This window comes from Schistocerca nitens, unplaced genomic scaffold, assembly GCF_023898315.1.
Source record: "Schistocerca nitens isolate TAMUIC-IGC-003100 unplaced genomic scaffold, iqSchNite1.1 HiC_scaffold_528, whole genome shotgun sequence".
In the NCBI taxonomy this organism is placed as follows: domain Eukaryota; kingdom Metazoa; phylum Arthropoda; class Insecta; order Orthoptera; family Acrididae; genus Schistocerca; species Schistocerca nitens.
The window spans coordinates 282,495-297,247 of NW_026046061.1; positions in this window are offsets into that span (position 1 = coordinate 282,495).

Consider the following 14,753-nt stretch of genomic DNA (forward strand, 5'->3'; position numbering starts at 1 on the left):
AAATACAACATTAATACAATTCATCAAACACACTTCTATTATCTCAACTGGACACAGGCACAACAACACAAAACATTCATACTACAGAACTATTTTACACAGTATTTACACAATACAAAATTAAAAACACCACAAATGAAATTACATGATGAATCAAGAAAGAAGATTTCCAAACATGAAGATAGAAGATTAACTTCCTCAAACAACTCTAAACAACACAAACAAACTTCCTAATACATTTCAGTACACTGACATAAAACATGCAATGGAGGATATGTGACGGTCATTGAGACCTACAAAGCCATTAGCTGCATCTTAAAATTGATACATATTAGGTGATGACACCTAACACAAATGGTTCTCTAAATGAACGAACTTGGATTTATCTCGAGAGTAATTGACATATGCAATTGCGTACTGCGTGAATACAGTAAATAACTGAAATAGATGAAAAGTTAATACCAAAATAACATGACTAATGTAGCGCACTATATGCTAAGTACATGGAATGATTAAAGTATCGGACACCTCGGCATTGAAACGCATTACCACTTATGAAGTATACAATTCTGGCATGCATTAGTTACAAATGAAAATGGGAAAAAACCTAATAAACCTAAACATCTGAAATCCTATTATGTCAGTATACAAGTGTGACAGAAAACTCTCTATGTGTAAAAAAACATTGTTACCAAGTTTCCAGAAACAAATGTGCAAGCTGTTAACTATCGACAAAGTTCACTGACAGAATAAATCCAAGTCTATATCTCCAGATTAATATAGAACTCTATGTACAATGTAAAAATGTCAGAACCATCTATACCACATATCCTCCATACATACTCGTATATTTCTCTACAGATAACTGTAATACAACACCTTTTCAACACTCACACTCCGCATATCAAACCATTTACACTAACACTACATGAAGAATGAAGAACGAAGATATTGTCTCATGAAGAAAACTGTCTCTACAAAACACTATATATGCTACACTACAATCCCACTCACACAAACATATCAGAACGCATTATTACATCACTCTACATATGACACTATAAACCCAATTACACTCATTTTACATACTTCTCAGACAAATGACATGAAGAATCAAGAGAGAAGAGAACCACACATGAAGAAATATGTCTCCGAAATACAACATCAATGCAATTCATCAAACACACTTCAATTATCTCAACTGGACACAGGCACAGCAACACAAAGCATTCATACTACAGAACTATTTTACACACTATTTACACAATACAAAATTAAAAACACCACAAATGAAATTACATGATGAATCAAGAAAGAAGATTTCCAAACATGAAGAGAGAAGATTAACTTCCTCAAACAAATCTAAACAACACAAACAAACTTCCTAATACATTTCAGTACACTGACATAAAACATGCAATGGAGGATATGTGACGGTCATTGAGACCTACAAAGCCATTAGCTGCATCTTAAAATTGATACATATTAGGTGATGACACCTAACACATATGGTTCTCTAAATGAACGAACTTGAATTTATCTCGAGAGTAATTGACATATGCAATTGCGTACTGTGATGAATACAGTAAATAACTGAAAAAGATGAAAAGATATTACCAAAAAGACATGACTAATGTTGTGCACTATATGCTAAGTACATGGATGGACTAAAGTATCGGACACCTCGGCATTGAAACGGATTACCATTTATGATGTATACAATTCTGGCATGTATTAGTTACAAATGAAAATGGGAAAACCGAATAATCTTAACATCTGAATTCCTATTATGTCAGTATACAAGTGTGACAGAAAACTCTCTATGTGTAAAAAAAACATTGTTACCATGTTTCCAGAAACAAATGTGCAAGCTATTAATTATCGACAAAGTTCAATGAAAGAATAAATCCAAGTCTAAATCTCCAGATAAATATAGAACTCTATGTACGATGTAAAAATGGCAGAATCATCTATACCACATATTCTCCATACATACTCGTATATTTCTCTACAGGTAACTGTAATACAACACCTTTTCAACACTCACACTGCACATATCAAACCATTTACACTAACACTACATGAAGAATGAAGAAAGAAGATTTTGTCTCATGGAGATATATGTCTCTACAAAACACTATATAAGCTACACAACAAACCCGCTCACACAAACAGCTCAGAACACAACTTTACATCACTCTACATATGATACTATAAACCCAATTACACTCATTTTACATTCTTCTCAGACAAATGACATGAAGAATCAAGAGAGAAGAGAACCACACATGAAGTAATATGTCTCCAAAATACAATATTAATACAATTCATCAAACGCACTTCAATTATCTCAACTGGACACAGGCACAACAATACAAAACATTCATACTACAGAACTATTTTACACACTATTTACACAATACAAAATTAAAAACACCACAAATGAAATTACATGATGAATCAAGAAAGAAGATTTCCAAACATGAAGAGAGAAGATTAACTTCCACAAACAACGACTCTAACAACACAAACAAACTTCCTAATACATTTCAGTACACTGACATAAAACATGCAATGGAGGATATGTGACGGTCATTGAGACCTACAAAGCCATTATCTGCATCTTAAAATTGATACATATTAGGTGATGACACCTAACACAAATGGTTCTCTAAATGAACGAACTTGAATTTAACTTGAGAGTAATTGGCATATGCAATTGCGTACTGCGTGAATACAGTAAATAACTGAAATAGATGAAAAGATAATACCAAAATAACATGACTAATGTAGCGCACTATACGCTAAGTACATGGAAGGATTAAAGTATCGGACATCTCGGCATTGAAACGGATTACCACTTATGATGTATACAATTCTGGCATGTATTAGTTGCAAATGAAAATGGGAAAAAACCTAATAAATCTAAACATCTGAATTCCTATTATTTCAGTATACAAGTGTGACAGAAAACTCTCTATGTGTAAAAAAACATTGTTACCAAGTTTCCAGAAACAAATGTGCAAGCTGTTAACTATCGACAAAATTCAATGAAAGAATAAATCCAAGTCTAAATCTCCAGATACATATAGAACTCTATGTACGATGTAAAAATGGCACAACCATCTATACCACATATCCTCCATACATACTCGTACATTTCTCTACAGCTTCATGTAATACAACACCTATTAAACACTCATACTCCACATATCAAACCATTTACACTAACACTACATAAACAATGAAGAAAGAAGATTTTGTCTCATGAAGAAAACTGTCTCTACAAAACACTATATATGCTACACAAAAAACCCACTCACACAAACAGATCAGAACACAACTTTACATCACTCTACATATGATACTATAAACCCAATTACACTCATTTTACATTCTTCTCAGACAAATGACATGAAGAATCAAGAGAGAAGAGAACCACACATGAAGAAATATGTCCCCGAAATACAACATTAATACAATTCATCAAACACACTTCAATTATCTCAACTGGACACAGGCACAGCAACACAAAGCATTCATACTACAGAACTATTTTACACACTATTTATACAATACAAAATTAAAAACACAAAAAACGAAATTACATGAAGAATCAAGAATGAAGATTTCCAAACATGAAGAGAGAAGATTAACTTCCTCAAACGACTCTAAACAACACAAACAAACTTCCTAATACATTTCAGTACACTGACATAAAACATGCAATGGAGGATATGTGACGGTCACTGAGACTTACAATGCCATTAGCTGCATCTTAAAATTGATACATATTAGGTGATGACACCTAACACAAATGGTTCTCTAAATGAACGAACTTGAATTTATCTTGAGAGTAATTGACATATGCAATTGCGTACTGCGTGAATACAGTAAATAACTGAAATAGATGAAAAGATAATACCAAAATAACATGACTAATGTAGCGCACTATATGCTAAGTACATGGATGGATTAAAGTATCGGACACCTCGGCATTGAAACGGATTACCACTTATGATGTGTACAATTCTGGCATGTATTAGTTACAAACGAAAATGGGAAAAAATCTAATAAACCTAAACATCAGTATTCCTATTATGTCAGTATACAAGTGTGACAGAAAACTCTCTATGTGTAAAAAAACATTGTTACCAAGTTTCCAGAAACAAATGTGCAAGCTGTTAACTATCGACAAAGTTCAATGACAGAATAAATCCAAGTTTAAATCTCCAGTTACATATAGAACTCTATGTACGATGTAAAAATGGCACAACCATCTATACCACATATCCTCCATACATACTCGAATATTTCTCTACAGATACCTGTAATACAACACCTATTAAACACTCACACTCCACATATCAAACCATTTACACTAACACTACATGAAGAATGAAGAAAGAAGATTTTGTCTCATGGAGATATATGTCTCTACAAAACACTATATAAGCTACACAACAAACCCACTCACACAAACAGATCAGAACACAAATTTACATCACTCTACATATGAAACTATAAACCCAATTACACTCATTTTACATACTTCACAGACAAATGACATGAAGAATCAAGAGAGAAGAGAACCACACATGAAGAAATATGTCTCCGAAATACAACATTAATACAATTCATCAAACACACTTCAATTATCTCAACTGGACACAGGCACAACAACACAAAACATTCATACTACAGAACTATTTTACACAGTATTTACACAATACAAAATTAAAAACACCACAAATGAAATTACATGATGAATCAAGACTGAATATTTCCAAACATGAAGAGAGAAGATGAACTTCCACAAACAATGACTCTAACAACACAAACAAACTTCCTAATACATTTCAGTACACTGACATAAAACATGCAATGGAGGATATGTGACGGTCATTGAGACCTACAAAGCCATTAGCTGCATCTTAAAATTGATACATATTAGGTGATGACACCTAACACAAATGGTTCTCTAAAAGAACGAACTTGAATTTATCTTGAGAGTAATTAACATATGCAATTGCATACTTCGTGAATACAGTAAATAACTGAAATAGATGAAAAGATATTACCAAAATAACATGACTAATGTAGCGCACTATATGCTAAGTACATGGAAGGATTAACGTATCGGACACCTCGGCATTGAAACGGATTACCACTTATGATGTATACAATTCTGGCATGTATTAGTTACAAATGAAAATGGGAAAAAACCTAATAAACCTAAACATCTGAATTCCTATTATGTCAGTATACAAGTGTGACAGAAAACTCTCTATGTGTAAAAAAACATTGTTACCAAGTTTCCAGAAACAAATGTGCAAGCTGTTAACTATCGACAAAGTTCAATGACAGAATAAATCCAAGTCTAAATCTCCAGATACATATAGAACTCTAAGTACGATGAAAAAATGGCAGAACCATCTATACCACATATCCTACATACATACTCGAATATTTCTCTACAGATACCTGTATTACAACACCTTTTAAGCACTCACACTCCACATATCAAACCATTTACACTAACACTACATGAAGAATGAAGAAAGAAGATTTTGTCTCATGAAGAAAACTGTCTCTACAAAACAACAAACCGAATCACACAAACAGATCAGAACACAACTTTACATCACTCTACATATGATACTATAACCCCAATTACACTCATTTTACATACTTCTCAGACAAATGACATGAAGAATCAAGAGAGAAGAGAACCACACATGAAGAAATATGTCTCCGAAATACAACATAAATACAATTCATCAAACACACTTCAATTATATCAACTGGACACAGGCACAGCAACACAAAGCATTCATACTACAGAACTATGTTACACACTATTTACACAATACAAAATTAAAAACACAAAACATGAAATTACATGAAGAATCAAGAAAGAAGATTTCCAAACATGAAGAGAGAAGATTAACTTACTCAAACGACTCTAAACAACACAAACAAACTTCCTAATACATTTCAGTACACTGATATAGAACATGCAATGGAGGATATGTGACGGTCACTGAGACCTACAAAGCCATTAGCTGCATCTTAAAATTGATACATATTAGGGGATGACACCTAACACAAATGGTTCTCTAAATGAACGAACTTGAATTTATCTCGAGAGTAATTGACATATGCAATTGCGTACTGCGTGAATACAGTAAATAACTGAATTAGATGAAAAGATAATACCAAAATAACATGACTAATGTAACGCACTATATGCTAAGTACATGGAAGGATTAAAGTATCGGACACCTCGGCATTGAAACGGATTACCACTTATGATATATACAATTAGGGCATGTATTAGTTACAAATGAAAATGGGAAAAAACCTAATAAACCTAAACATCTGAATTCCTATTATGTCAGTATACAAGTGTGACAGAAAACTCTCTATGTGAAAAAAACATTGTTACCAAGTTTCCAGAAACAAATGTGCAAGCTGTTAACTATCGACAAAGTTCAATGACAGAATAAATCCAAGTCTAAATCTCCAGATACATTTAGAACTCTATGTACGATATAAAAATGGCACAACCATCTATACCACATATCCTCCATACATACTCGTATATTTCTCTGCAGGTAACTGTAATACAACACCTTTTCAACACTCACACTCCACATATCAAACCATTTACACTAACACGACATGAAGAATGAAGAAAGAAGATTTTGTCTCATGGAGATATATGTCTCTACAAAACACTATATAAGCTACACAACAAACCCACTCATACAAACATATCAGAACACAATATTAGATCAATCTACATATGATACTATAAACCCAATTACACTCATTTTACATACTTCTTAGACAAATGACTTGTAGAATCAAGAGAGAAGAGAACCACGCATGAAGAATTATGTCTCCGAAATACAACATTAATACAATTCATCAAACACACTTCAATTATCTCAACTGGACACAGGCACAACAACACAAAACATTCATACTACAGAACTATTTTACACAGTATTTACACAATACAAAATTAAAAACACCACAAATCAAATTACATGATGAATCAAGAAAGAAGATTTCCAAACATGAAGAGAGAAGATTAACTTCCTCAAACAACTCTAAACAACACAAAAAAACTTCCTAATACATTTCAGTACACTGACATAAAACATGCAATGGAGGATATGTGACGGTCATTGAGACCTACAAAGCCATTAGCTGCATCTTAAAATTGATACATATTAGGTGATGACACCTAACACAAATGGTTCTCTAAATGAACGAACTTGAATTTATCTCGAGAGTAATTGACATATGCAATTGCGTACTGCGTGAATACAGTAAATAACTGAAATAGATGAAAAGTTAATACCAAAATAACATGACTAATGTAGCGCACTATATGCTAAGTACATGGAATGATTAAAGTATCGGTCACCTCGGCATTGAAACGGATTACCACTTATGAAGTATACAATTCTGGCATGCATTAGTTACAAATGAAAATGGGAAAAAACCTAATAAACCTAAACATCTGAAATCCTATTATGTCAGTATACAAGTGTGACAGAAAACTCTCTATGTGTAAAAAAACATTGTTACCAAGTTTCCAGAAACAAATGTGCAAGCTGTTAACTATCGACAAAGTTCACTGACAGAATAAATCCAAGTCTATATCTCCAGATTAATATAGAACTCTATGTACAATATAAAAATGTCAGAACCATCTATACCACATATCCTCCATACATACTCGTATATTTCTCTACAGATAACTGTAATACAACACCTTTTCAACACTCACACTCCGCATATCAAACCATTTACACTAACACTACATGAAGAATGAAGAACGAAGATATTGTCTCATGAAGAAAACTGTCTCTACAAAACACTATATATGCTACACTACAATCCCACTCACACAAACATATCAGAACGCATTATTACATCACTCTACATATGACACTATAAACCCAATTACACTCATTTTACATACTTCTCAGACAAATGACATGAAGAATCAAGAGAGAAGAGAACCACACATGAAGAAATATGTCTCCGAAATACAACATCAATACAATTCATCAAACACACTTCAATTATCTCAACTGGACACAGGCACAGCAACACAAAGCATTCATACTACAGAACTATTTTACACACTATTTACACAATACAAAATTAAAAACACAAAAAATGAAATTACATGAAGAATCAAGAAAAAAGATTTCCAAACATGAAGAGAGAAGATTAACTTCCTCTAACGACTCTAAACAACACAAACAAACTTCCTAACACATTTCAGTAGACTGACATAAAACATGCAATGGAGGATATGTGACGGTCATTGAGACCTACAAAGCCATTAGCTGCATCTTAAAATTGATACATATTAGGTGATGACACCTAACACATATGGTTCTCTAAATGAACGAACTTGAATTTATCTCGAGAGTAATTGACATATGCAATTGCGTACTGTGATGAATACAGTAAATAACTGAAAAAGATGAAAAGATATTACCAAAAAGACATGACTAATGTTGTGAACTATATGCTAAGTACATGGATGGACTAAAGTATCGGACACCTCGGCATTGAAACGGATTACCATTTATGATGTATACAATTCTGGCATGTATTAGTTACAAATGAAAATGGGAAAACCTAATAAACCTAAACATCTGAATTCCTATTATGTCAGTATACAAGTGTGACAGAAAACTCTCTATGTGTAAAAAAAACATTGTTACCATGTTTCCAGAAACAAATGTGCAAGCTGTTAATTATCGACGAAGTTCAATGACAGAATAAATCCAAGTCTAAATCTCCAGATAAATATAGAACTCTATGTACGATGTAAAAATGGCAGAATCATCTATACCACATATTCTCCATACATACTCGTATATTTCTCTACAGGTAACTGTAATACAACACCTTTTCAACACTCACACTGCACATATCAAACCATTTACACTAACACTACATGAAGAATGAAGAAAGAAGATTTTGTCTCATGGAGATATATGTCTCTACAAACCACTATATAAGCTACACAACAAACCCGCTCACACAAACAGCTCAGAACACAACTTTACATCACTCTACATATGATACTATAAATCCAATTACACTCATTTTACATACTTCTCAGACAAATGACATGAAGAATCAAGAGAGAAGAGAACCACACATGAAGTAATATGTCTCCAAAATACAATATTAATACAATTCATCAAACGCACATCAATTATCTCAACTGGACACAGGCACAACAATACAAAACATTCATACTACAGAACTATTTTACACACTATTTACACAATACAAAATTAAAAACACCAAAAATGAAATTACATGATGAATCAAGAAAGAAGATTTCCAAACATGAAGAGAGAAGATTAACTTCCACAAACAACGACTCTAACAACACAAACAAACTTCCTAATACATTTCAGTACACTGACATAAAACATAAAATGGAGGATATGTGACGGTCATTGAGACCTACAAAGCCATTATCTGCATCTTAAAATTGATACATATTAGGTGATGACACCTAACACAAATGGTTCTCTAAATGAACGAACTTGAATTTAACTTGAGAGTAATTGGCATATGCAATTGCGTACTGCGTGAATACAGTAAATAACTGAAATAGATGAAAAGATAATACCAAAATAACATGACTAATGTAGCGCACTATACGCTAAGTACATGGAAGGATTAAAGTATCGGACATCTCGGCATTGAAACGGATTACCACTTATGATGTATACAATTCTGGCATGTATTAGTTACAAATGAAAATGGGAAAAAACCTAATAAACCTAAACATCTGAATTCCTATTATGTCAGTATACAAGTGTGACAGAAAACTCTCTATGTGTAAAAAAACATTGTTACCAAGTTTCCAGAAACAAATGTGCAAGCTGTTAACTATCGACAAAGTTCAATGAAAGAATAAATCCAAGTCTAAATCTCCAGATACATATAGAACTCTATGTACGATGTAAAAATGGCACAACCATCTATACCACATATCCTCCATACATACTCGTACATTTCTCTACAGCTTCATGTAATACAACACCTATTAAACACTCACACTCCACATATCAAACCATTTACACTAACACTACATAAAGAATGAAGAAAGAAGATTTTGTCTCATGAAGAAAACTGTCTCTACAAAACACTATATATGATACACAAAAAACCCACTCACACAAACAGATCAGAACACAAGTTTACATCACTCTACATATGATACTATAAACCCAATTACACTCATTTTACATTCTTCTCAGACAAATGACATGAAGAATCAAGAGAGAAGAGAACCACACATGAAGAAATATGTCCCCGAAATACAACATTAATACAATTCATCAAACACACTTCAATTATCTCAACTGGACACAGGCACAGCAACACAAAGCATTCATACTACAGAACTATGTTACACACTATTTATACAATACAAAATTAAAAACACAAAAAACGAAATTACATGAAGAATCAAGAATGAAGATTTCCAAACATGAAGAGAGAAGATTAAGTTCCTCAAACGACTCTAAACAACACAAACAAACTTCCTAATACATTTCAGTACACTGACATAAAACATGCAATGGAGGATATGTGACGGTCACTGAGACCTACAAAGCCATTAGCTGCATCTTAAAATTAATACATATTAGGTGATGACACCTAACACATATGGTTCTCTAAATGAACAAAATTGAATTTATCTCGAGAGTAATTGACATATGCAATTGCGTACTGTGATGAATACAGTAAATAACTGAAAAAGATGAAAAGATATTACCAAAAAGACATGACTAATGTAGTGCACTATATGCTAAGTACATGGATGGACTAAAGTATCGGACACCTCGGCATTGAAACGGATTACCATTTATGATGTATACAATTCTGGCATGTATTAGTTACAAATGAAAATGGGAAAAACCTAATAAACCTAAACATCTGAATTCCTATTATGCCAGTATCCAAGTGTGGCAGAAAACTCTCATGTTGTAAAAAATACAATGTTACATTGTTTCAAGAAACAAATGTGCAAGCTGTTAATTATCGACAAAGTTCAATGACAGAATAAATCCAAGTCTAAATCTCCAGATACATCTAGAACTCTATGTACGATGTAAAAGTTGCAGAACCATCTATACCACATATCCTCCATACATACTCGAATATTTCTCTACAGGTAACTGTAATACAACACCTTTTCAACACTCACACTCCACATATCAAACCATTTACACTAACACTACATGAAGAATGAAGAAAGAATATTTTGTCTCATGGAGATATATGTCTCTACAAAACACTATATAAGCTACACAACAAACCCACTCACACAAACAGATCAGAACAAAACTTTACATCACTCTACATATGAAACTATAAACCCAATTACACTCATTTTACATACTTCTCAGACAAATGACATGAAGAATCAAGAGAGAAGAGAACCACACATGAAGAAATATGTCTCCGAAATACAACATAAATACAATTCGTCAAACACACTTCAATTATCTCAACTGGACACAGGCACAGCAACACAAAGCATTCATACTACAGAACTATTTTACACACTATTTACACAGTACAAAATTAAAAACACCAAAAATGAAATTACATGATGAATCAAGAAAGAAGATTTCCAAACATGAAGAGAGATTAACTTCCACAAACAACGACTCTAACAACACAAACAAACTTCCTAATACATTTCAGTACACTGACATAAAACGTGCAATGGAGGATATGTGACGGTCACTGAGACCTACAAAGCCATTAGCTGCATCTTAAAATTGATACATATTAGGTGATGACACCTAACACATATGGTTCTCTGAATGAACAAAATTTAATTTATCTCGAGAGTAATTGACATATGCAATTGCGTAATGCGTGAATACAGTAAATAACTGAAATAGATGAAAAGATAATACCAAAATAACATGACTAATGTAGCGCACTATATACTAAGTACATGGAAGGATTAAAGTATCGGACACCTCGACATTGAAACGGATTACCACTTATGATGTATACAATTCTGGCATGTATTAGTTACAAATGAAAATGGGAAAAAACCTAATAAACCTAAACATCAGTATTCCTATTATGTCAGTATACAAGTGTGACAGAAAACTCTCTACGTGTAAAAAATACAATGTTACCATGTTTCCAGAAACAAATGTGCAAGCTGTTAATTATCGACAAAGTTCAATGACAGAATAAATCCAAGTCTAAATCTACAGATACATATAGAACTCTATGTACAATGTAAAAATGGCAGAATCATCTAGACCACATATCCTCCATACATACTCGTATATTTCTCTACAGGTAACTGTAATACAACACCTATTCAACACTCACACTCCACATATCAAACCATTTACACTAACACTACATGAAGAATGAAGAAAGAAGATTTTGTCTCATGGAGATATATGTCTCTACAAAACACTATAAAAACTACACAACAAACCCATTCACACAAACATATCAGAACACAATATTACATCAATCTACAAATGATACTATAAACCCAATTACACTCATTTTACATACTTCTCAGACAAATGACATGTAGAAACAAGAGAGAAGAGAACCACACATGAAGAATTATGTCTCCGAAATACAACATTAATACAATTCATCAAACACACTTCAATTATCTCAACTGGACACAGGCACAGCAACACAAAGCATTCATACTACAGAACTATTTTACACAGTATTTACACAATACAAAATTAAAAACACCAAAAATGAAATTACATGATGAGTCAAGAAAGAAGATTTCCAAACATGAAGAGAGAAGATTAACTTCCTCAAACAACTCTAAACAACACAAACAAACTTCCTAATACATTTCAGTACACTGACATAAAACATGCAATGGAGGATATGTGACGGTCATTGAGACCTACAAAGCCATTAGCTGCATCTTAAAATTGATACATATTAGGCGATGACACCTAACACAAATGGTTCTCTAAATGAACGAACTTGAATTTATCTAGAGAGTAATTGACATATACAATTGCGTACTTCGTGAATACAGTAAATAACTGAAATAGATGAAAAGATAATACCAAAATAACATGACTAATGTAGCGCACTATATGCTAAGTACATGGAAGGATTAACGTATCGGACACCTCGGCATTGAATCGGATTACCACTTATGATGTATACAATTCTGGCATGTATTAGTTACAAATGAAAATGGGAAAAAACGTAATAAACCTAAACATCTGAATTCCTATTATGTCAGTATACAAGTGTGGCAGAAAACTCTCTATGTGTAAAAAAACATTGTTACCAAGTTTCCAGAAACAAATGTGCAAGCTGTTAACTATCGACAAAGTTCAATGACAGAATAAATCCAAGTCTAAATCTCCAGATACATATAGAACTCTATGTACAATGTAAAAATGGCAGAACCATCTATACCACATATCCTACATACATACTCGTATATTTCTCTACAGATACCTGTATTACAACACCTTTAAAACACTCACACTCCACATATCAAACCATTTACACTAACACTACATGAAGAATGAAGAAAGAAGATTTTGTCTCATGGAGATATATGTCTCTACAAAACACTATATAAGCTACACAACAAACCCACTCACACAAACAGATCAGAACACAACTTTACATCACTCTACATATGAAACTATAAACCATTTTACACTCATTTTACATACTTCTGAGACAAATGACATGAAGAATCAAGAGAGAAGAGAACCCCACATGAAGAAATATGTCTCCGAAATACAACATTAATACAATTCATCAAACACACTTCAATTATCTCAACTGGACACAGGCACAGCAACACAAAGCATTCATACTACAGAACTATTTTACACACTATTTACACACTACATAATTAAAAACACCAAAAATGAAATTACATGAAGAATCAAGAAAAAAGATTTCCAAACATGAAGAGAGAAGATTAACTTCCTCAAACGACTCTAAACAACACAAACAAACTTCCTAATACATTTCAGTACACTGACATAAAACATGCAATGGAGGATATGTGACGGTCACTGAGACCTACAAAGCCATTAGCTGCATCTTAAAATTGATACATATTAGGTGATGACACCTAACACAAATGGTTCTCTAAATGAACAAACTTGAATTTATCTCGAGAGTAATTGACATATGCAATTGCATACTGCGTGAATACAGTAAATAACTGAAATAGATGAAAAGATAATACCAAAATAACATGACTAATGTAGCGCACTATATGCTAAGTACATGGAAGGATTAAAGTATCGGACACCTCGGCATTGAAACGGATTACCACTTATGATATATACAATTCGGGCATGTATTAGTTACAAATGAAAATGGGAAAAACCTAATAAACCTAAACATCAGAATTCCTATTATGTCAGTATACAAGTGTGGCAGAAAACTCTCTATGTGTAAAAAAACATTGTTACCAAGTTTCCAGAAACAAATGTGCAAGCTGTTAACTATCGACAAAGTTCAATGACAGAATAAATCCAAGTCTAAATCTCCAGATAAATATAGAACTCTATGTACGATGTAAAAATGGCACAACCATCTATACCACATATCCTCCATACATACTCGTATATTTCTCTGCAGGTAACTGTAATACAACACCTTTTCAACACTCACACTCCACATATCAAACCTTTTAC